Below are 23,341 nucleotides of genomic sequence, written 5' to 3'. Positions count from 1 at the left end.
ACCGAGTAAAACGGTCTGAAATAAAGAAATCTTGGCAGACTTTAGAATCCGAAATAAAAGACGAATTACAGTTTGAAGTAAACCCGTGCAGAAATGCATCTTGTGAATTAATAGTGTTATCGGTAATGGCGTTAAGAGCGTTTCTGTTTCAAGCTTTGTAATACAGACAGGCAGAATATATCGTACCACATCGTCTTTGAAACTCATTTTTGAACTAAGAACAGCTGAGGGAAGTAAGTGTTTATAGGAGTAGGTAATGTGAAATGGGATCCATTTCACTGGAACGAAGAGCAAGCAGGTGAGCCGTGACCCATCTTCGACCCGGGGCAAACAGCGCCAGTTGCTTCATTTCTCTTAATTATATTTCTATGGTTATTGAAGGCCCCCGAGAGTCACAACTTTCCCCTGAATCATTAAAAATCAACAATTTTAACTTTTATATTGTTTCTTAGCTTTATGAAAACTCATTAAATAAACATTGACTTAAACTCTTTTGTTACCTTTGTGACACCTGCTTTAACAAAATGCAATTGACTTCTGTACTCGGAAAATTATGTTTCAAACTTATAATTCTTTCCACTTCTTGAAAAGACTTACAAACTAAAACGTAGAGTTTCGAGTAAAAACTTTCCTAAAGTTTCAACCTCAGAAGTTTGTCAATATTTTGAGAGGCTTCAGGCTAACTTCGCAATCTAATCATCCACGCTGCACTTAATATTACTACTGGTATTTGAATCAACTCTTCAATGAATTGTCTGTCACATGAATGAAATCACAACCTAACGCTGAACACTCACTTTTTTATGACCGTTTTAAACATTTAATCTCTAAGAGCACATCATACCTGATTGATATATATCGATTGTATTTTATATGTAAAAACACGTTCAGTCTTTACGAGCAGACACTTGTTTAACACTAGTCTGAACCACACACTTTTCTTAACTGCGACTGCTGTGTCTGTGATGAGTAGGAGTCGCTCTTACTGCGACCTCAAAGTTACTCTGATATGGCAAACACAGCTTCCCATTTATTATGACTGTTTTTCTGAAAATTCGTATTAATTCGCGTATTGGCGTAGTCATTTTGGCAACAATCATCATCTTTTGCATTGCTGACACATCAATTTTCATGAAAACTTAGCGCTATATTGCAAAAGTAATTCGGAAGTACGATATTTTCCCCGTACCACGATGTGTCTGGCAGCACAGGTGAGAACTTTCATGTGGGAAGCGAACGAAAGATTCAGACACAATGAGAGATTTATAGATAGGTACTAATACTTCAGTTTGTTTTACAAGTTAATTGTAGAGGAAAATACTCGCCATACTTTCTTTATTAACATTCGTCGTAAGATCACGTGATTAGATGAAACTTTATGCAATAGAATGAATTAACTCGACCACGATCTCTCAAGCTTTCGTTCAGGGAGTGTTTCATGTGACGCGGATCTGAATATCCCCGAGACCAGATCCTGGCATGTTGAGTCACTGGGAAAGGCAAACAAATCATCACGTGATCGTGATGGTAATGGCATTTGAAGAACAGTACTTTCTTATGTTAATATCAAGTTGGAGGAATGGGACAGTTAACCGTACAGAAGAGGAAAGTCTTAAGAAGCTTTCGATGGTAATGCAGTAATATATCTTATTAATTAATATTGTTGCTGAAGAGCAAAATAAGACCTATGACAACCAGTATGGCTAGGACCCAATTTCAACATTTTTATATCTTTTTTGTTATATCTGTGGTGTCGTGTGAACTCTAGAAAGAAACACTTGCTCACAACAGACGTATTAATCATGGAAGTTACGAGGACACCTGTAACGCTTGTGACCCGAACATGTGCCATCCAAACACAAATAAAGTTTACGTCACTTTCCACTTGCCACGCAAGTTTCAATATATTTAGGAAAACATTATTATACGCGGTAACCTTGAGGTTGCTTGGAACTAATTCAACGACAACTTTTCTCTACCCCCAACCCCCATTTTTTTTTTATTTGCTCTGAGCAAAATTCTACAAAAAGAAACATATGAAGTTGCTTGGAACTAATTCAACGACAACCTTTCTCCCATTTTGGGGGTTTTTCTTCTGATAGCATGTTTCGACAAAAGATTTTTTTTATTATAGCGTATGACTGCATGTCAATGAAATCATTTAACTCAAAGCATTGATAACAATCAACTGATAATTCATGTAATTTCGCTGTCGGTATTTCCTGATGGAGACCGTATTGGTAATCTTGTAGCCACGCAGAGTAGTGGGTCGACATCTTATCATTATTTATGTAATTAATGACATTGATAATAATTAGCTTATCTTTAGCAAAGAAAGTCAAGTTTTTTTTTTGGGGGGGGGGCCTTGTTTATCTGAAAATATCTTCAAATATACTTTATCTTACATGAGAGATAACGTCCTTATTAGCATGGTACTTTAATTATTTATGTCATAGAAGAATCACAATCGAATAAATCATATGTTGTGTTGATGGCCCCCTAACAGGAGGCCTCATGACTCATGAGGCCCATGCCCTCCTGGCTGAATATATCTTGTTCAAGGTTACAAAAGAAACGTTGAACTCGGGTTATTTTTAGCCTTAAGAAAGCTTGTCTTCACCAATAAATTTTCTTCAATCTTCCTCTTATTCCTCCTACTACTACTGCTAATTATCTTCCACAATTTCCTCATCCTCTATGCCAGCAGCTTTAGCATTACTTGTCTCTATACATGATATTCTCAAGTTTGAAGATTCGATATGGAAATAGTATCAGGGGACTTATAATGATACAACAAAGGATTCGGCACAAAATAGAAAGTACTGATGTACACTAGAATCGAGCTAGAATTTAATCAGGACACTGTTATCAATGCCCACACTAGTTTCATTGGCCATGATTACTTGCGATAAAGTACTATCAAACAATATGAGCTGAAACAAGTGACAGCCTTATTTATTTAAATATAAACTCTGTGCAGACTTTCATTAGCAAAGAAATCAGACAGAAACATAATTCAGAGCTCCAGAATCAGAGTTCGGTCTTGTCATGTGTGACTAGATTTATTCAATTACGTGGTACCACTTGTAGGAAATATTGAGATGGCCAGCCTCCAAAAAGACGTTGTGTAGAGCTGAGAAAACCTTCATAAGAAAGTAGAGTAGGTGGAAATTTTACCAGTTACCAGACGTACGATAACGGCTATCGTGCTAATTGTTTTCACACATAGAAGAAAATGTCAAAAAAAAAAAAAAAAAAAAAATGTGCCACACGATCTAGCTAAGAATTTTGTTAAATATCTGACCAAGAACACCCCGAATGGTTGGAAAAATCATAAATTATAGTACAATTGAAATAAGTAAAAATATAAAGAAAATATTTCGTTTTGAGTCTCTTATTGCCGATCATGCAAAAAAAAAAAAAAGAAAAAAAAAATAGTGGACGTCCAGAATATACTAATAGGAAAATCTATTTTACCACCACGTGTCAAGGCCTTTACTCCTTAGCCCGAATTTCATTTATATTCTCGATTCACATTGAATTTTCAGTTTCATGACACCTGACGAATTAATTTTATGACTCGAACACCACTAATCACTATAGAAAGCGAATAACTTAGGGACCTATTGTGACGAAAAGCCCTTAGCCTAGAAAGCCTCTAGACGTTTCTAGTGATGAATATTACATCAGATGACAAGGACTGAAAACGTAGATCATTACAGTCTTCAATTAACATTACTCAATGCTTACAAACAGCCAGAATTATCCGAGGTGGAATGAATGTCTTGATCATATTGGTAATTAAACTTTTATAATTTTGCAAACTAATTGCCATCATTAGAGGTGGTTTTTTATCATAAGGTGAAGGCTCGCCGTATGACAGAGGCTAAGAGCAATCAAGTCAAAGATCTTGAGAGCAGTAACGAGTATATAAATAATTACGTTTTTATCTTTAGATAATAACTGAAGTGCTTAATGCTCTACTTCAGTATGATATGAGAGTGGGGCAGCAAAATCATAAGTAGGCAACTCGACCGTTGATATTAGAAAATCCTTATCAAATCATGTATCCTAAATAATGAATAACATTTTAATTAATATAGGTTTGACTCTCTCATATGATGTGTATATGATGATGATTTTGGGTGACTGATATTTAATATAAATCCCTCGCCGTGACTTATCATCATTAAAAACCTAATGCCTTATCGGTTTTAAGTTGAGGATGAGTGGTACCCAGTAATATACATTAGATACCAATCTAACCACAGTTGCCTTGGGTACACTTATCTGCTGGTTTAAACCTACGATTTTGTACTTAAGATGTAGCTTTTTAAAGACGATGCCTTTTGAGAATATGGCGAGGTATTACCAGATAATGTATCTTAAAATATCCATATTTTCATATTTTTTCGTACTAGTGCATTATTTTGTTAAATGGATAATGATTGGACGAGTCCTGTAGAATTTAATATTTCCTTTTAATTCACGTGTGACTTTCGAGCCAAGAAAATATAGGATTTTGCGTTAAGTGTTGAGAGATGAATTGGTGCAACGCCAAAGAAGGTTGAATCTTGGACTATGACCTTTATTATCTACTGTATATGTCGACAAGAAACACACTTGAGTGGGAACGAGATTTCCTTCTTTTTGGGCATTACCTTTAGAAATAGATAAGGAGGTGGTACTGATATAAGAATTGATAAGACACAGGAGATTTATCCAAGGAGTTGATATAGGAATTAATAAGACACAGGAGGAGATTTATCCATGGAGCTGATATAAGAATTAATACGACACAGGTGGAGATTTATCCAAGGAGCTGATATAGGAATTAATAAGACACAGGAGGAGATTTATCCAAGGAGCTAATACAGGAATTATTAAGACACAGGAGGAGATTTATCCAAGGAGCTGATATAGGAATTAATAAGACACAGGTGGAGATTTATCCAAGGAGCTGATATAGGAATTAATAAGACACAGGAGGAGATTTATCCGAGGAGCTGATATAGGTATTAATAACACACAGGAGATTATTTATCCAAGGACCTGATAAAGGTATCAATAAGACACAGGAGGAGATTTATCCAAGGAGCTGATACAAGAATTAATAAGATACAGGAGGAGATTTATCCGAGGAGATGATATAGGAATTAATGAAGACACAGGAGGAGATTTATCCAAGGAGCTGATATAGGAATTAATAATACACAAGAGGAGATTTATCCAAGGAGCTGATATAGGAATTAATAATACACAAGAGGAGATTTATCCAAGGAGCTGATATAGGATTTAATAAGACACAGGAGGAAATTTATCCGAGGAGCTGATATAGGTATTAATAAGACACAGGAGATTATTTATCTAAGGAGCTGATATACAAATTAATAAGACACAGGAGATTATTTATCCAAGGAGCTGATATAGGAATTAATAAGAAACTGGAGGAGATTTATCCAAGGAGCTGATATAGTAATTAATAAGACACAGGAGGAGATTTATCCAAGGAGCTGATATAGGAATTAATAAGACACAGGAGGAGATTTATCCGAGGAGCTGATATAGGTATTGATAAGACACAGGAGATTATTTATCTAAGGAGCTGATATAGGAATTCATAAGACACAGGATGATATTTATCCAAGGAGCTGATACAGGAATTCATAAGACAAAGGAGGATATATATCCAAGTAGCTGATATAGGAATTAGTAAGACACAGGAGATTATTTATCCAAGGAGCTGATATAGGATTTAATAAGACAGAAGGAGATTTATCCAAGGAGCTGACATAAGAATTAATAAGACACAGGAGGAGATTTAGCCAAGGAGCTGATATGGGAATTAATAAGACACAGGAGATTATTTATCTAAGGAGCTGATATAGGAATTCATAATACACAGGAGGAGATTTATCCGAGGAGCTGATAAAGGAATTCATAAGACACAGGAGGAGATATATCCAAGGAGCTGATATAGGAATTAATAAGACACAGGAGATTATTTATCCAAGGAGCTGATATAGGATTTAATAAGACAGAAGGAGATTTATCCAAGGAGCTGACATAGGAATTAATAAGACACAGGTGGAGATTTATCCAAGGAGCTGATATAGGAATTAATATGACACAGGAGGAAATTTATCCAAGGATCTGATATAGGAATTAATAAGACACAGGAGGAGATTTATCCAAGGAGCTGATATAGGAATTAATAAGACACAGGATATTATTTATCCAAGGAGCTGATATAGGAATTAATAAGACACGGGAGGAGATTTATCCAAGGAGCTGATATAGGAATTAATAAGAAACAGGAAGAGATTTATCCGAGGAGCTGATATAGGTATTAATAAGACACAGGAGATTATTTATCCAAGGAGCTGATATAGGAATTAATAAGACACAGGAGGAGATTTATCCAAGGAGCTGATATAAGAATTAATAAGACACAGGAGATTATTTATCCAAGGACCTGATATAGGAATTAATAAGACACGGGAGGAGATTTATCCAAGGAGCTGATATAGGAATTAATAAGAAACAGGAAGAGATTTATCCGAGGAGCTGATATAGGTATTAATAAGACACAGGAGATTATTTATCCAAGGAGCTGATATAGGAATTAATAAGACACAGGAGGAGATTTATCCAAGGAGCTGATATAGGATTTAATCAGACAGGAGGAGATTTATCCGAGGAGCTGATATAGGTATTGATAAGACACGGGATATTATTTATCCAAGGAGCTGATATAGGAATTAATAAGACACAGGAGGAGATTTATCCGAGGAGCTGATATGGGAATTAATAAGACACAGGAGATTATTTATCTAAGGAGCTGATATAGGAATTAATAAGACACAGGAGGAGATTTATCCGAGGAGCTGTTATAGGAATTCATAAGACACAGGAGGAGATATATCTAAGGAGCTGATATAGGATTTAATAAGACAGAAGGAGATTTATCCAAGGAGCTGACATAGGAATTAATAAGACGCAGGAGGAGATTTATCCAAGGAGCTTATATAGGAATTAATAAGACACAGGTGGAGATTTATCCAAGGAGCTGATATAAGAATTAATAACACACAGGTGGAGATTTATCCAAGGAGCTGATATAGGAATTAATAAGACACAGGAGGAGATTTATCCAAGGAGCTGATATAGGAATTAATAAGACACATGAGGAGATTTATCCGAGGAGCTGATATAGGTATTAATAAGACACAGGAGATTATTTATCCAAGGAGCTGATATAGGAATTAATAAGACACAGGTGGAGATTTATCCAAGGAGCTGATATAGGAATTAATAAGACACAGGAGGAGATTTATCCAATGAGCTGATATAGGAATTAATAAGACACAGGAGGAGATTTATCCGAGGAGCTGATATAGGTATTAATAAGACACAGGAGGAGATTTATCCAAGGAACTGATATAAGAATCAATAAGACACAGGAGGAGATTTATCCAAGGAGCTGATATAAGAATTAATAAGACACAGGAGATTATTTATCCAAGGAGCTGATATAGGAATTAATAAGACACAGGAGGAGATTCATCTAAGGAGCTGATATAGGAATTAATAAGACACAGGAGGAGATTTATCCGAGGAGCTGATATAGTTATTAATAAGACACAGAAGATTATTTATCCAAGGAGCTGATATAGGAATTAATAAGACACAGGAGGAGATTTATCCAAGGAACTGATATAAGAATCAATAAGACACAGGAGGAGATTCATCTAAGGAGCTGATATAGGAATTAATAAGACACAGGAGGAGATTTATCCGAGGAGCTGATATAGTTATTAATAAGACACAGAAGATTATTTATCCAAGGAGCTGATATAGGAATTAATAAGACACAAGAGGAGATTCATCCAAGGAGCTGATATAAGAATTAATAAGACACAGGAGGAGATTTATCTGAGGAGCTGATATAGGAATTAATAAGACACAGGAGGAGATTTATCCAAGGAGCTGATATAGGAATTAATAAGACCCAGGAGGAGATTTATCCAAGGAGCTGATATAGGAGTTAATAAGACATAGGAGGAGATTTATCCGAGGAGCTGATATAAGAATTAATCAGACACTACTTTGATGGCTGCTTTTCCGGTCCCATACAGCAGGGGAACCCCACTTTCTACAGGACCTCCACTGTCGTTTTACCATGTTTGTTCAGAGAATTTAACGTTTCAGCTCGCGTATTGTTCACATACTGTTAAATCGTCACTGTCTAAAGACTCATGAAATAAGAAATTCTTCAGTTTCCTCTTGAAAGCCTTAATGTCTTCAATCATTCGAATGTTTCGTGGGAGATTATATAGTTTCGGGGCCGCATATTTAAAGGCCCTGGAGCCTACAGTAGACATATATCTAGGTTCCAATAATTTGAAACCATTTGTAACTATTCTCGTGTCGAGACGACAAGAGGAAATTTATTCTAGGAGCTGATAGAGGAATTAATAGGATACAGGAGAATTATCCAAGGAACTAATATAGGAATTAATAAGACAGTGGGAGATTTATTAAAGTTGAACAATTCTATGAGAAACGGAAGTTGTATAAAACGAACTATTCGTCTGAACTGTGGCGTTCTGGTTTTAGTGAAGGAGATTGATGTGCGTTAAAAATCAAACGGATGATTTACGCTTCAATTTTTGTTCCTAATCCCCAAAGGATCTCTCTCTCTCTCTCTCTCTCTCTCTCTCTCTCTCTCTCTCTCTCTCTCTCTCTCTCTCTCTCTCTCAATAATTACGGTAATATTCGTAGCGAAATTATTAGTGCTCAGATTTGAAAAAGAAAAATAATTTAAATTAAATGGCGGGAACAATTATTTGCCTCAAGTGCAAACGTGGTAAATGAAAAGACAAATATTGGATTGAATACGATTTTTGCGAGGTTTATCCTCACAAAAAATGTATGTAATGATTTTAGCATCAGTAATGAATATATAGAGAAAACGCCATAGCTTTGTCCTGATCGCATAAACTAGATGCAACTAGCAAAGATAAAACAGGAAAATTTGGAGATGCAAATGGCAGAAGTTGGAGTTGAACTTCAGCATGAGACGGAACACGAAGAGTTTTGAATCAATTATGAAATAACTAAAAGAAATTTGACAGCTCAGAAAAATGTATGAAATATGCTGACAAAATTAAGAAAAAGAATATTTTGGTAATAAAATCCACACATGCTTCAGCCAAAATCACTGAGAAAAAAAATTAGATCGAAAAGAAATAAAAGAAAAAATATTTGTTATTGATACAAGATCTACGTTAAATGGAAATTTCACTGACGACAAAATTAGAGACGAGGGAGTTAGTGGGATGCGGAACATGGTTACTGAAACAAAAATACTGGAAAAATAAAAGCAAAAATAATTATATGAAATTTATACGGTGAAGAAAAAGATTTAGCAGGTGTTTTAGTTGACATATATCTATAGTTTTATATATTTAAAAGATAAAGGAGAGGATAAGTCTGGTATTAAAAAAAAATTGCGTCTGGTGGGTGCTAAAATGTGAGCCTGAAATTCGAAAGGCTATCCATGAAAACAGGAAAGGTTATGTTTCTATGGGGTGCGTACAGCATACGTGATAGGTATCACACGATCACCTGCTTCCACTGCAAAAGGTATAACCATCTTGAAAAGGAATAGTCGCTTCTAGTGAACTCCTGGATTCATATCAAATGGTTAAAAGTGTTGACTGGCATACGTTAGATTTAGTTTTGACTAAATCGGATGTTAGTGTGGAGGAGTCTTTTTTCGGAAGCAGATTACTAAGAAACAAGTTTTTGAAATAAATGATTTCTCTTCGTGTGTGTTTACTGATGAAGTTATGAAAATGAATATTGTTGAAAATATTCCTTGTGTTTGTAGTAACTTAGGATTAATAGGCTATACGTATTGGTTGCCTTATAACTACATACAATGGGGTAAATAAAAAGGAATATGATAGTATGTGCCATTGATGGAAAAGAGTTTTGCTACTAAGGACAGATCTTGGTTCGAGGAAGATATTTTAGAGAAAAGGAGTGAAAAAAACTTAAAGAAAGAAAATGGAGTTCATAATAAAATTAAGCGAATGGAGGGAAAAAATCGTAAAATGCCTATGTAATAATTTATTATGGAGGGAAAAAATCTGTATATTATCAGCAAAAATACGAGAAATAGCATCAGACATCATTGACTTCTGTAATTTTCTAAATGATCCAATGGGAAATGTGAATGGAAAAAAAAGGCTCTCAGATGGTTATCGTAACCAATATCTTTCGTGGCTATTCCAAAATAACATCAACCAGATTCAACAATGTAACAAATGATGATGTTATCAGGATTATTAAAAGAACAAAGTAAACCAGTTGCGCGATTGATTGGATGCCAATGTCTTTAGTAATAGGAGTAAATTTTAAGCTATTTTACTTCCTAAATGATTATACAGCTGTGAATTTGAACCTCATTCTTAATTTCACCAGTCGCCCGTTGAGATACTACCGCTAGAGAGTTATTGGATCCTTTGACTGGCCAGATTATTATTATTATTATTATTACTATCCAAGCTACAACCCTAGTTGGAAAAGCAAGATGCTATAAGCCCAGGGGCTCCAACAGGGAAAAATAGCTCAGTGAGGAAAGGAAATAAGGAAATAAATAAATGAAGAGAACATATTAACAATAAATCATTCTAAAATAAGAAACAACGTCAAAACAGACATGTCATATAATAAACTATCAACAACATAAAAAACAAATATGTCATAAATAAACTATAAAAAGACTCATGTCCGCCTGGTCAACAAAAAAGCATTTGCTCCAACTTTGAACTTTTGAAGTAGTACTGATTCAACCACCCGATTAGGAAGATCATTCCACAACTTGGTCACAGCTGGAATAAAACTTCTAGAGTACTGCGTAGTATTGAGCCTCGTGATGGAGAAGGCCTGGCTATTAGAATTAACTGCCTGCCTAGTATTACGAACAGGATAGAATTGTCCAGGGAGATCTGAATGTAAAGGATGGTCAGAGTTGTGAAAAATCTTATGCAACATACATAATGAACTAATTGAACGACGGTGCCAGAGATTAATATCTAGATCAGGAATAAGAAATTTAATAGACCGTAAGTTTCTGTCCAACAAATTAAGATGAGAATCAGCAGCTGAAGACCAGACAGGAGAACAATACTCAAAACAAGGTAGAATGAAAGAATTAAAACACTTCTTCAGAATAGATTGATCACCAAAAATCTTGAAAGACTTTCTCAATAAGCCTATTTTTTGTGAAATTGAAGAAGACACAGACCTTATATGTTTCTCAAAAGTAAATTTACTGTCGAGAATCACACCTAAAATTTTGAAAGAGTCATACATATTTAAAGAAACATTATCAATACTGAGATCCGGATGTTGAGGAACCACCGTCCTTGACCTACTTACAATCATACTTTGAGTTTTGTTAGGATTCAACTTCATACCCCATAATTTGCACCATGCACTAATTCTAGCTAAATCTCTATTAAGGGATTCACCAACCCTAGATCTACATTCAGGGGATGGAATTGACGCAAAGAGAGTAGCATCATCTGCATATGCAACAAGCTTGTTTTCTAGGCCAAACCACATGTCATGTGTATATAGTATGAAAAGTAATGGGCCAAGAACACTACCCTGTGGAACACCAGATATCACATTCCTATAATCACTATGGTGCCCATCAACAACAACTCTTTGAGATCTATTACTTAAAAAATCAATAATAATGCTAAGAAACGACCCACCCACTCCCAACTGTTTCAGTTTGAAAACAAGGGCCTCATGATTAACTCGGTCAAAGGCAGCACTAAAATCAAGGCCAATCATACGAACTTCCCGACCAAAATCAAGGGATTTCTGTACAGCATTGGAGATTGTAAGAAGGGCATCACATGCTCCAAGGCCTTTACGAAAACCAAATTGCAAACTAGGGAGTAGATGATTACCTTCAGCAAACCTATTAAGACGTTTTGCCAGAAGACGTTCAAAAACTTTAGATAATATGGGAGTTATTGAAATTGGGCGGTAATCAGTGGGACTTGAGCTACCACAAACACATTTACATAGAGGAGTAACATTACCAATTCTCCAACTAGTGCTAAAAGCTCCTCTTCTTGCTAACTTGCGCAAAATAACAGATAACTTTGGAGCCAAGAAATCTGCTGTCTTTATAAAAAACAAAGGAAAAATACCATTTGGGTCTACACCTCCATAAGCATCAAGGTCCATCAACAGAGCTTTAATCTCACGAGATCGAAAAGCTAAACTAGTTAGTTTAGCCTCAGGAAAACAGGAATGAGGAAGTTCAAGTTTTTCATTACTCTGTTTACTGTCAAAAACATCAGCCAAAAGGGTTGCCTTTTCCTTTGGACAGTGAGTGACTGAGCCATCTGGTTTAAGTAAAGGAGGAACTGTTGCATCTACACCAAAGAGTGCAGATTTAAGGGTAGACCACCATTTATGTTCCTGAGTTGTACCAGAAAGTGTTTCTTTTATGGTTAAATTGTACTCCTTTTCAGTTGAGGCATACACTCTCTGAGCAAAAGCTCGAAGCTGAGTATAGTTGTTCCAGGTCAAATCTGATCTGTTACCCTTCCAAAGTTGATAGGCCTCCTGCTTCTCCAAAAAAGCACGTCTACAATCATTATTGAACCACGGTTTGTCCTTCACTCGGTACCTTAGCACACGAGAAGGGATACGCCTATCAATTATGTTGACTAGATTCTCATTCAAAGGGACAACAGGATCTACACTATTATATAATTGTGACCAATTCAAGCACAAAAGATCATGTAAAATCCCATTCCAGTCTGCTTGGGATTTCATATAAATTTTACAAGAATATGATATATCAGGGACAGGCTGCTCAGTCTTCACTAATAATGAAATCAAGGCATGATCAGATGTCCCGACTGGAGAACCAACCTTACCAGTTATAACACCAGGGGAGTCAGTGTATACAAGGTCCAAGCAATTACCAGACCTGTGAGTAGCTTCATTTATGATTTGCTCACAGCCTGATTCAGAGGCAAAGTCTAAAGCTCTTAAGCCATGGCGATCGGTAGGAGAGATAGAACTTAACCACTCCCTATGGTGAGCATTAAAATCACCAACAAAGACAAAAGAAGCCTTTCTATCATCTTCTTGTATCTTAGCCATAATGGTAAGAAGACAATCGAAGATAGAATCATCCATGTCTGGATTCCGGTAGATTGAACATAAATAAAAGTTGTTATGCCTGCCACAAACTTTTATTACCTGAATCTCATGACATCCACATTGATAGCAGGACTTATGAGAAGCAGGGTACTCGGTCCTAATATACACCGCCATTCCCCGGGCCCTAGGGATGGCATCACGTTTCAACATTATTGGCTTCTTGAAACCAGTTATAAGGAGCTCAGATGAGTGCCTCATATTAGAAACCAAAGTTTCTGAGCACAAAAGAATATCATACTGTCTGGACGCAACTGTAAGGTCTCGGATATTTGCATGAAGACCACGAATATTGCAATACAGAAGACGACATTGACGAAATCTAGGACGTACTGGTCCAGGATTTCGCTCAATGTCTCCAGACAGCATAAGAATTAATAGAAATAAAAAAAAGACATGATACTTAAAAACTAGATTAACAAGAATTATAACAAAAACAATACGTACAGAATTATAAACAAAGTGATTGATGATACCCATAGACTATTGTAAAAAGTCGGAAAAACTGGTCAACATGGAGGAGCCGATACACCATGCAAGGCTAAATACCCTCCAGGATAGCCAGGATAGTAATGCATTGGATCCCTCTCTCTGGTTACGGCCCATTTTTCTTTGTCAGCACATAGATCGAACAGTCTGGCCTATTCTTTACAGATTCTCGTCTTTTCTCATACACTTGACAACACTGAGATTACCAAACACTTCTTCGGTTACGGGGCTAATTACAGTACTGTAATTGTTCAGTGGCTACTTTCCTCTTGGTTAGGGTAGAAGAGACTCTTTAGCTATGGTAAGCAGCTCTTCAAGAAGAAGGACACTCCAAAATCAAACCATTGTTCTCTAGTCTTGGGTAGTGCCATGGCCTCTGTATCGTGGTCTTCCACTGTCTTAGATTAGAGTTCTCTTGCTTGAGGGTACACTCTGGCACACTATTCTATCTTACTTTTTTTTTTACTTTTTTTTCTTCCTCTTAGATTTTTTGATAGGTGTGTTAGGCAGGCTTAATAGAAGGGCAATGTTGTTGTTGTTTGGATTAAAGCCAACAGTTCTTGTTGGCACGGGCCATTCCCTTGGTCGGCCCGTAGGTTACCTCAAAATATATTTTAAGGTAGGTTTATCATGTAAGAGGAAATTTGAAAAGTTTTCAGTAGTAGAGATAGTTGTGGACAGAGTAAGGATGATGGTAGTAGTAAGAGGGGGCCATCATTTCACGGATAGTGGTAGTTAGAAAATTGGGGTGTAAGGCCTTTGAATAGTAGGGAAAAGGTTGCAGGTGGGGTTGTTCAACCCTTTACTCCCTAGGGTCCCTGTGGAAAGTTTTTAGTAGTAGAGCAAGTTCAGAAGCATACAGAAGATGATGTGGATAGGACCTTACGATGAGGGGATGTGATGGTTTGATGAGTTATTTTTAGGTCATTACCTTGGTGGAGGCAGTCTTGTGAGCAATTGTCTGTCTCTCTCTATGTTGTCAACAATTGCTTTTTCCAGTGTGGCCGCTGCCTTCCAGGCTTGCGGTGAGTTGGTGTCTATTTGTAAATCACCTCTCAGCTAAGTTGTTTCTCTACACTCTAGTAGGTAGTGTAGGAGGGCCTGTTGTGGTGTGACATCATAGTGTTCACAGGGTCTTTGAGTGTTGTCCACGATTTCCCAGTTAGCCTTGTATCCCAGTCTGAGCCTGTGTATGCATACAGCCTGCTCCCTTGGGGTGTATCTATCTAAGGGTGGAAGCTCTAGCCCCGTGGCCCATTTGTACCATGTAGCGGAGGGAGGGCCATTTCCTATCCCCTTGTGTAGCTCCTTGATTAAATTGTCTTTGTGCTGTGTTTTTATTTTGTTTTTTATCTGTTGTAGTGAAGGCTGTATGTGCACCTGTACATTTTGTATGTGTCTGGTGCTTTTGGCTAGTTCATCAGCCTTCTCATTCCCTGGTATCCCGATGTGACTGGGGATCCAGTTTAGGGTTACTTGTCTGTCTTTCATTATGCTGATACAGAAGTGCCTTGATATCAGCTAGCAGAGCCTTGTTTTCCTTATTCATTTCCCGTTGCAAGGCTTGCATTGAGGATTGTGAATCAGTATGTATGACTACTGGTCCTTCTCCATTTTCAATAGAGTACTGTAGTGCTTGTTTTATTGCAACAAGCTCTGTCTGCATGGTGGAGACATTGTTGGATGTCCTCCAGCAGGTTGTGAGGTTACTGGAGAAAACTGCAGCTCCTGCTTTTTGGGTTCCAGGGTCTACTATACCGTCAGTATAGTAGATCTGTGCCCATGCTGTTTCTGTTGAGCTGATTGCTGTCTAGGCTGCATTTCTAAGTTCCTCCATTGTACAGTTTTCCTTTGCTCTTGGAAGCTTTGTATATCTGAAGGTTGCTACTTGTTTCTTCCAAGGTGAAATGTGCAGTGCACCCTGTGCTGAGTCTTGGTTTAGCTACATGATATCTTCAGTTAGGCCCAGGTTCTTTATGTTGTCGCTATAGTCTTTGCCATAGGAGCTTGGGGTTTGGACCTCAGGGTGCTTTGATAGTTCCTCTCTCACCCTCTTTTTGGTTATAGAGTCTCTGTCTGAGAGGAACATCTTTGCAATTGTGGATGCATTTCTTTGTGCAATCCTGTCTTCAAGGGATGGTAATCCAGTCTCCATCCTTAGGTTGCAAAGTCTTTTCCATATTGGGGCTCCTAGCATGAGCCTCATGGCCTTGTTTTGAATAACCTCTACTGAGTCTTTTTGGGTGTCTGTCAAGTTTGTGAGGGTTGGAGCAGCATATTCCACTAGCGTTCTGGAGCAGGCTAGATAATACTTCTTTTGTACATGCTCATTCGCTCCGTCATTGAGCTTAGTCATGTATCTCATGGCTGCCAGTCCTTGAAGGTGAGTTGCTTGTCTATTATAACTCCTAGGTATGTGTAACTGTTCACCCACTCTAGGGATTCCATTCCTATTGCGAGTGGATGCAGGGGGTTTGGGGCTTTGATTGCCATAGCCTTGGTTTTGCCAATGTTTATTTGGACTTGTGACTGATAGCATTCATTGCTCTTTGCATTTTGCACATCCTGACTGGTCTTCAGGCAACTACACATACATTATCAGCATAGATAAATATCTCTATTCCTTCAGGAAGCTGGAGTGAGGCTATTTTTCCATGAGTATGTTGAAAAGGAGGGGGCTGAGAATCCCTCCTTGTGGTGTGCCATTTTCCAAGTCATGAAAAGACGAAATCACTCCTTGGAATTTGACTCTGGCTTGCCTTCCTAACACGTAGTTTGTAGTTCATGCTAGTAGGTGACCTTTAACTCCTTTTTTGGCCACTGATTGCAGCATTGCTGCTGGGCTTGCAAGCTCAAAAGCCTTTTCAAAGTCTATGAAGACTATTGTAGCCTTCTTTTGATTGACGTAGCTTAGAACATCAGTAATGTATTTAGAAGTGCCAATTCCCTCCTGATATGCATACAGCTGCTTGTGTAGGGGGCCAATTCTGTATTTCATTCTATTTGGGACCATTTTTTCTCCTGTCTTTTCCATACAGGATACTAAGGCTATCGGTCCGGGATTTCCTGGATGCTTTGGCTTGGGGATCGGTTGTGTATCTTGCTACCTCCAGGTTTGAGGCCTTGTGTGTTCAAGGTGTATTCTGTTTATCAACCTCAGGAATGTGGTTTCTCCTGGTGGACCCATGTGTTTGATCATTGTGTAGGTGATCCTGTCTGCTTCTGGCATAGTGTCCTTTCCTGTTTTGTGTACTGCTCTCAGTTCCTCGACTGTAGCTGGCAGGCTGTGTTGATCTCTTCCCACCTGGCTGGTGCCAGTTGCTCTTGCAGCATTCTGGTTTCAGGGGAGAGATTAGCTGATAATGTTCTGTTGGCAAAGGCTGTTGCTATTCTTTCGGCCTCCTCTTGCAGGTGTAGGTGTGTTGCAACTGATGTTCTCTTTCTTCCAGCTACTCTGTTTAGCCATTTCCATAGCTCTGCGAGTCTTGTGTAGTGTGACAGGTTTGTACACCACTCCATCCATGTTTCTATTCTTATTTCATGGATTCTTTATTGTTTCATTATTAACTATTTGCAGTAGTTCAATGTTTTCTACTGTGGATCTTCTGTAGATTTTTGTAACACTATTTAGTCTTGTTTTTAGTCTCCTGACTTCTGGGCTGTAGTACCAGGAGTCCTTGTATGTGTGGTTTCCTTTTGCTGCCTTTAGTGGCATTGCTTTATCAGCTGCATTGTGAAATGCATCAACTAGGTCTTTCTCTAGTTGATATATGTCTTCTGGAGGATTGTAGCTTACTGCCCATTCCTCTATGGCTTGTTTAAAGCAGATCCAGTCTGCTAGGTCTTGATTCCATCTTGGTGGAGGTGGTGGAATTGGAAGAAGCTGCTGTATCTCCAATTCTGTTACTGTGGCAAAGTGGTCACTAATTAGGTTTGAGCGCACTCGCCATCTGGTTAGGTGTCTTATTGCTGTTGTGACAAAAGTAAGATCTAGTCTGCCTCCTCTTATGTATGTGGGTTGTCCTGTGTTTAGTAGGGCAACTCCTTCAAATTCCTCCAGGGCGAAGGCTATGTGTTCTCTTGCAGGGTTTGTCATTGATGGGGATGATATGGGATGATGTACATTAAAATCCCCACATATAAGTGTTGGTGTTCTTTCTGCATGAGCAAATAGTTGTGTCAGTTGCAGCTCTCCTGTGTCTTCCCTGTTTATTTTCCTGTATATGTTATATATGTCCATTTTTTGATTCAACAGTGTTATTGTTACTGCTAGTGTTTCTACATTGGTACCGCAAGGAATTGGATTGTGTAAACTTGTTGTTGGTATTGTTGTTCTAACTAATGTAGCTAAGCCTTTGTCTGTGCCTATCTGCGGTGTGGTGTAGGCGTTGTAACCTGCAATTTTGAGTTTTTTACCCGTTGTTAGGAATGTCTCTTGTAATAGGATGACATCTATCTCCTCCGTCTTGCATACTGCAATTAGGGAGGATATTTTTGGCCTCACTATGGCCGAGTTCCAATTTAGGACTCTTATTCCTGAGTGTACGCTGAACTAAACTGTCTAGGGTCCCTGGCGGCGAAGACAATTGTCTTGACCTCAGTGGATGGGGTGGATGAGGTGGGAGTGGATGAGGTGATGGTGGATGGGGCAAGTGGGATGATGGGGATGGTGTCTGGTGTGGCGGATGTGGAAGGTGTGGGTGATTTTGGAGATGGAGTGGGAGGTGATAATGATGTGGCATGAGAGGTGATCTCCTGGATAGCATAAGAGGGGGTGGGGGTGGGGGGAAGGACTTAGGTTTGGAGAGGAAACCCATGAGGACCTTTTCAATGCTGGCTGCTATTGTATCAGCGCTTATTCTTCCAGTCACAGCCTGTGTGACCAGGTTAGTGAGCTTTTCCCTCAGAACAGTGGTTTTTATGAAAATTGTTCTGGGGAGAGGTTTTGGGGCCTGAGGTGTGGTGGTTGGTGCTCTCGAGGAGGATCTGGCTCTTGAGCTTTTTCTGAGCTCCTCTTGAGTATAGTACCTCCTTCTTGGCAGAGGTTTGGGAGCTGCTCTTCCTCGAGGCTCTACTCTCTTCTCCTTGGGGAGGGCAGCAATCACTCATCCTTTCAGGGCATCCCCAAGCCATGGCAGTGTGGCCCCTTTTACAGTTGGGGCACTTGGACGTAGTTGGGATTCCTGCCGCCTTTCTGTCAATGCATTCCTGTGTAGGGTGCCTCTGGCTGCACACCGCACAGGTGGGGAATTTAACCTGGCACTGGTCCTTGTGGTGGCCAAACTTTTGACAGTGGTAGCATCTCAGTGGGTCTAGGTAATTTTTTTTAACCCCAAAGCTACCAAAGATACCATAGTCTACCCTCTTGGGGTGAGGCCCCTTGAAAGTTACAAGGATGTCTTTTGTAAGGAAGCCAGCCTTATTTGTCATCCTCTCTGCCTCAGTAATATTTGGCAGATCGGTTAGATGGCTCTCCATCATATCTGTGGGGTAACCCACAACTACGGCTTTCTTTATTTTTTCCTCTTCCTTGAGTTCTCTCAAGTTGATGTCTGAGGTGCTTCTTAGTGTGATTAGGGCTCGTGCATCCTTAGTGGAGGTTGTCCACTGCCCTTGACGGTTAGGTTTAGCAACAATGTTGAGGTTTTTGTGTTTCCTCTCAAACGCTTATGGTCTTGAAGGCTTCTGCAGAGTTACTGGCTACTACTCTGAAGTAGTAATTCTTTGCAATTGCTTGATTTTCAGTATTTCTTCCTTCGCCATCTGGACGTGCTTTGGGTCTGTTTTCACTCTTGGGATTGTTCCTTCTTGGCTGCTTCTTTTTTCAGTTGACCTGAGTCCATTCCTGATTGTCAGAGTCAGTTATCTCTTGGGTCCTTTTCCGGTTCTGGGGTTCGGTCATACAGAGGGTCAAGTCCGGGTGCACTTCAACTTCCGCAGCTGCCATTGCTTCTAGTTCAATCTTATACAGGACAAGTCCTTGTAAGGGAGGAGGTCGAAATTAGACAGTGTGCCTGGTCGGGTTGTCCAACCCTTTAAGCCTTAGGGCCCCAGACAAAGTTATAGTAGGAATTAGAAAGATGAAAAGTACAGAATTAGAAACAGAACGGTTAATTGGGGGAGGCCTTATCTAGCCTATTAGTAGAGCAGTGCAGAAACTTTCTCTGTTTATCTAAATACTAACCTGCACAAATAGCAGCTTGGGAGCGTCCTTACTGCTTTCCAAGCACTAAGACAGCCCAGCAGTCTACTCCTGCAGGTAGGGAGGTTTAGGGTAGAATAAAACAAAGTACACTCCTATTACTTTATTGAAACTGTTGTCTTTTGAATTCCCAGCTTATCTACGCCAGGTTAGCAAGATCCTATCACCTAGTACCTATCCCTATCCTTGGCTTATAGGCGCCAAGCCTAGCAGCCCTATGCCACTTGCCACAGACGGCGAGAGTGGAAAGTTTTTGACCCCGAGTCCTGTTTCAACCAGAGTTTTGAGACCACAATGGCTACTGGATTTTCCACAGGAGGATCTTTTAGTAAGTGAGAAAGGTTAGAATAGTTGGAGAAAAAAGCCTAGCAAGTCAATATCTTCTTATAAAAGGGGGCTGAAGATCAGCCAGATTTGAGGGCAAGGCCCTTTACAGTGGCGCTGAAAGGCGCCCTACAGCAGCCTACACGGTAGGGGTAGCACAAGGCAGCCCCTACAGGCAGGTATCCTGGCGAAATCATTGGCAGCAGCGGCGATCTCTGCAGGGGAGCTGAAAATTTCAGCTGAGAATCTCAGCCGAAAATATCAGTTACGTGGAGAAGGCAGCAAACGGCAGCAGTCAGCAGCAGCTAAAATCCCAGGGGAGGCAGCAGGGGTCAGCAGTCGAGGCAGCAGCAGCAGCAGCAGCAGCAGCAGCAGCAGCAGATTGAGAACTGAAGGGCCATGGATGCCTGGTGGTTTATCAAGAGGTTGTCTTTTCCTTATCTGATTCTTTTTCTTCTCAAAACCATCCTTACTCTCCTCCCTTTAGTTGAAGTGGCTATCCTGGAGGGTATTTAGCCTTGCATGGTGTATCGGTTCCTCCATGTTGACCAGTTTTTCCGACTTTTTTCTATAGTCTATGGGTTTGATCAATCACTTTATTTATATTTCTGTACATATTGTTTTTGTTATAATTCTTGTTAATCTAGTTTTTAAATATGGTGGGTCTTTTTTATTACCATCACCTCTTATGCTGTCTGGAGACAATGAACGAAATCCGAAACCAGTATGTCCTAGATTTCGTCAATGTCGTCTACTGTATTGCAATATTCGTGGTCTTCATGCAAATATTCAAGACCTTAGAGTTGCGTCCAGACAGTATGATATTCTTTTGTGCTCAGAAACTTTGGTTTCTAATATGAGGCACTCATCTGAGTTCCTTATAATTGATTTTAAGAAGCCAATAATGTTGAAACGTGATGCCATCCATAGGGTCAAGGGGGATGGTGGTGTATATTAGGAGTGAGTACCCTGCTTCTCTTAAGTCCTGCTATGAATGTGGATGTCCTGAGATTCGGGTAATAAAAGTTTGTGGTAGGCATAACAACTTCTATTTGTGTTCGATCTACCGGAATCCAGACATGGATGATTCTATCTTTAATTGTCTTTACCATTATGGCTAAGATACAAGATGATAGGAAGGCCTCTTTTGCCTTTGTTGGAGATTTCAATGCTCACCATAGGGAGTGGTTAAATTCTGTTTCTCCTACCGATCGGCATGGATTAAGAGCTTTAGACTTTGCCTCTGAATCAGGCTGTGACCAAATCATAAGTGAAGCTACTCACAGGTCTGGTAACTGCTTGGACTTTGCATACACTGACTCCCCTGGCATTATAACAAGTAAGGTTGGTTCTCCAGTTGGGACATCTGATCATGCCTTGATTTCATTAGTAGTGATGACTGAACAGCCTGTCCCTGAAGGATCATACTCATGTAAAATTTATATGAAATCTCGAGCAGATTGGAATGGGATTTTGTATGATCTTTTGGGCTTGAATTAGTCACAATTTTATAGTAGTGCTGATCCTATAGTCCCTTTGAATGAGAATCTAGTCAACATAATTGATAGGCGTACCCCTTCTCGTGTGCTAAGGTACTGAGTGAAGGACAAACCGTGGTTCATTGATGATTGTAGATGTGCTTATTTGGAGAGGCAGAAGGCCTATTATCTTTGGAGGGGTAACAAATCAGATTTGACCTGGAATAACTATACTCAGCTTAGAGCCTTTGCTTAGAGAATTTATACTTCAACTGAAAAGGAATACAATTTAACCATAAAAGAAACCCTTTGTGGTATAACCCTGTATCCTTAAGTGGTGGACTACCCTTAAATTTGCACTCTTTGGTGTAGATGCAACAGTTCCTCCTTTACTTAAACCAGATGGCTCTGTCACTCACTGTCCAAAGGTAAAGGCAACCCTTTTGGCTGATGTGTTTGACAGTAAATAGAGTAATGAGAAGCTCAAACTTCCTCATTCCTGTTTTCCTGAGGCTATACTAACTAGTTAGGCTTTTCGGTAGCTTTAAATTAAAGCTCTGTTGATGGATCTTGATGCTTCTGGAGGTGTAGACCCAAATGGTATTTTTCCTTTGTTTTTTTATAAAGACTGCAAATTTCATACCTCCAAAGTTATCTGTTATTTAGCGCAAGTTAGCAAGAAGAGGAACTTTTAGCACTTGTTGGACTCCACTATGTAAATGTGTTTGTTGTAGTTCAAGTCCAACTGATTACCGCCCAATTTCCATAACTCCCATATTATGTAAAGTTTTTTAACGTCTTCTGAAAAAACGTCTTAATAGGTTTGCTGAAGTTAATCATCTACCTCCTATTTTGCAATTTCGTTTTCGTAAAGACCTTGGAGCATGTGATACCCTTCTTACAATCTTCAATACTGTACAGAAATCCCTTGATTGTGGTCAGGAAGTTCGTATGATTGGCCTTGATTTTGGTGCTTCCTGTGACTGTGTTAATCATGAGGCCCTTGTTTTCAAACTCAAACAGTTGGGAATGTGTGGGTCGTTTCTTAGCATTATTATTGAATTTTTAAGTAATAGATCTCAGAGTTGTTGTTGATGGGCACAATAGTGAGTGTAGGAATGTGATATCTGGTGTTCCACAGGGTAGTGTTCTTGGCCCATTACTTTTCATACTATATACATATGACATGGGGTTTGGCCTACAAAGCAAGCTTGTTGCATATGCAGATGATGCTATTCTCTTTGCATCAATTCCATCTCCTGAATATAGATCTGGGGTAGCTGAATCCCTTAATAGAGAGCTAGCTAAAGTTAGTGCATGCAGCAAATTATGGGGTATGAAGTTAAATCCTAACAAAACTCAAAGTATGATTGCAAGTAGGTCAAGGACAGTGGCTCCTCAACATCCGGATTTCAGCATTGATAATGTTTCTTTAACTTTGTATGACTCTTTTAAAATTTTAGGTGTGATTCTTGATAGCAAATTTACTTTTGAGAAACACATTAGGTCTGTGTCTTCTTCAATTGCACAAAAAAAATGGCATATTGAAAAAGTCTTTTAAGATTTTTGGTGATCAATCTATTCT

General features: G+C 38.9%; 1 protein-coding gene across 2 annotated transcripts in view; it reads right to left on the bottom strand.

Annotated features, from left to right (window-relative positions):
• The window catches only part of LOC137620730 (uncharacterized), a 63,606-nt gene extending 62,564 nt beyond the window's left edge, over positions 1–1,042 (bottom strand). Inside the window, exon 1 of one of the 2 annotated variants that reach the window (XM_068351098.1) lies at positions 937–1,042. The gene's annotated coding sequence lies outside the window, so the exon portion shown is untranslated. Of the gene's footprint in view, positions 1–844 lie in introns of both variants that reach the window. The other variant, XM_068351097.1, reaches the window with a different exon arrangement.
• Positions 1,043–23,341: the final 22,299 nt, after the last annotated feature.

Source organism: Palaemon carinicauda, chromosome 27, assembly GCF_036898095.1.
Source record: "Palaemon carinicauda isolate YSFRI2023 chromosome 27, ASM3689809v2, whole genome shotgun sequence".
Lineage (NCBI taxonomy): Eukaryota > Metazoa > Arthropoda > Malacostraca > Decapoda > Palaemonidae > Palaemon > Palaemon carinicauda.
This window is presented reverse-complemented; position numbering and strand designations above follow the sequence as displayed.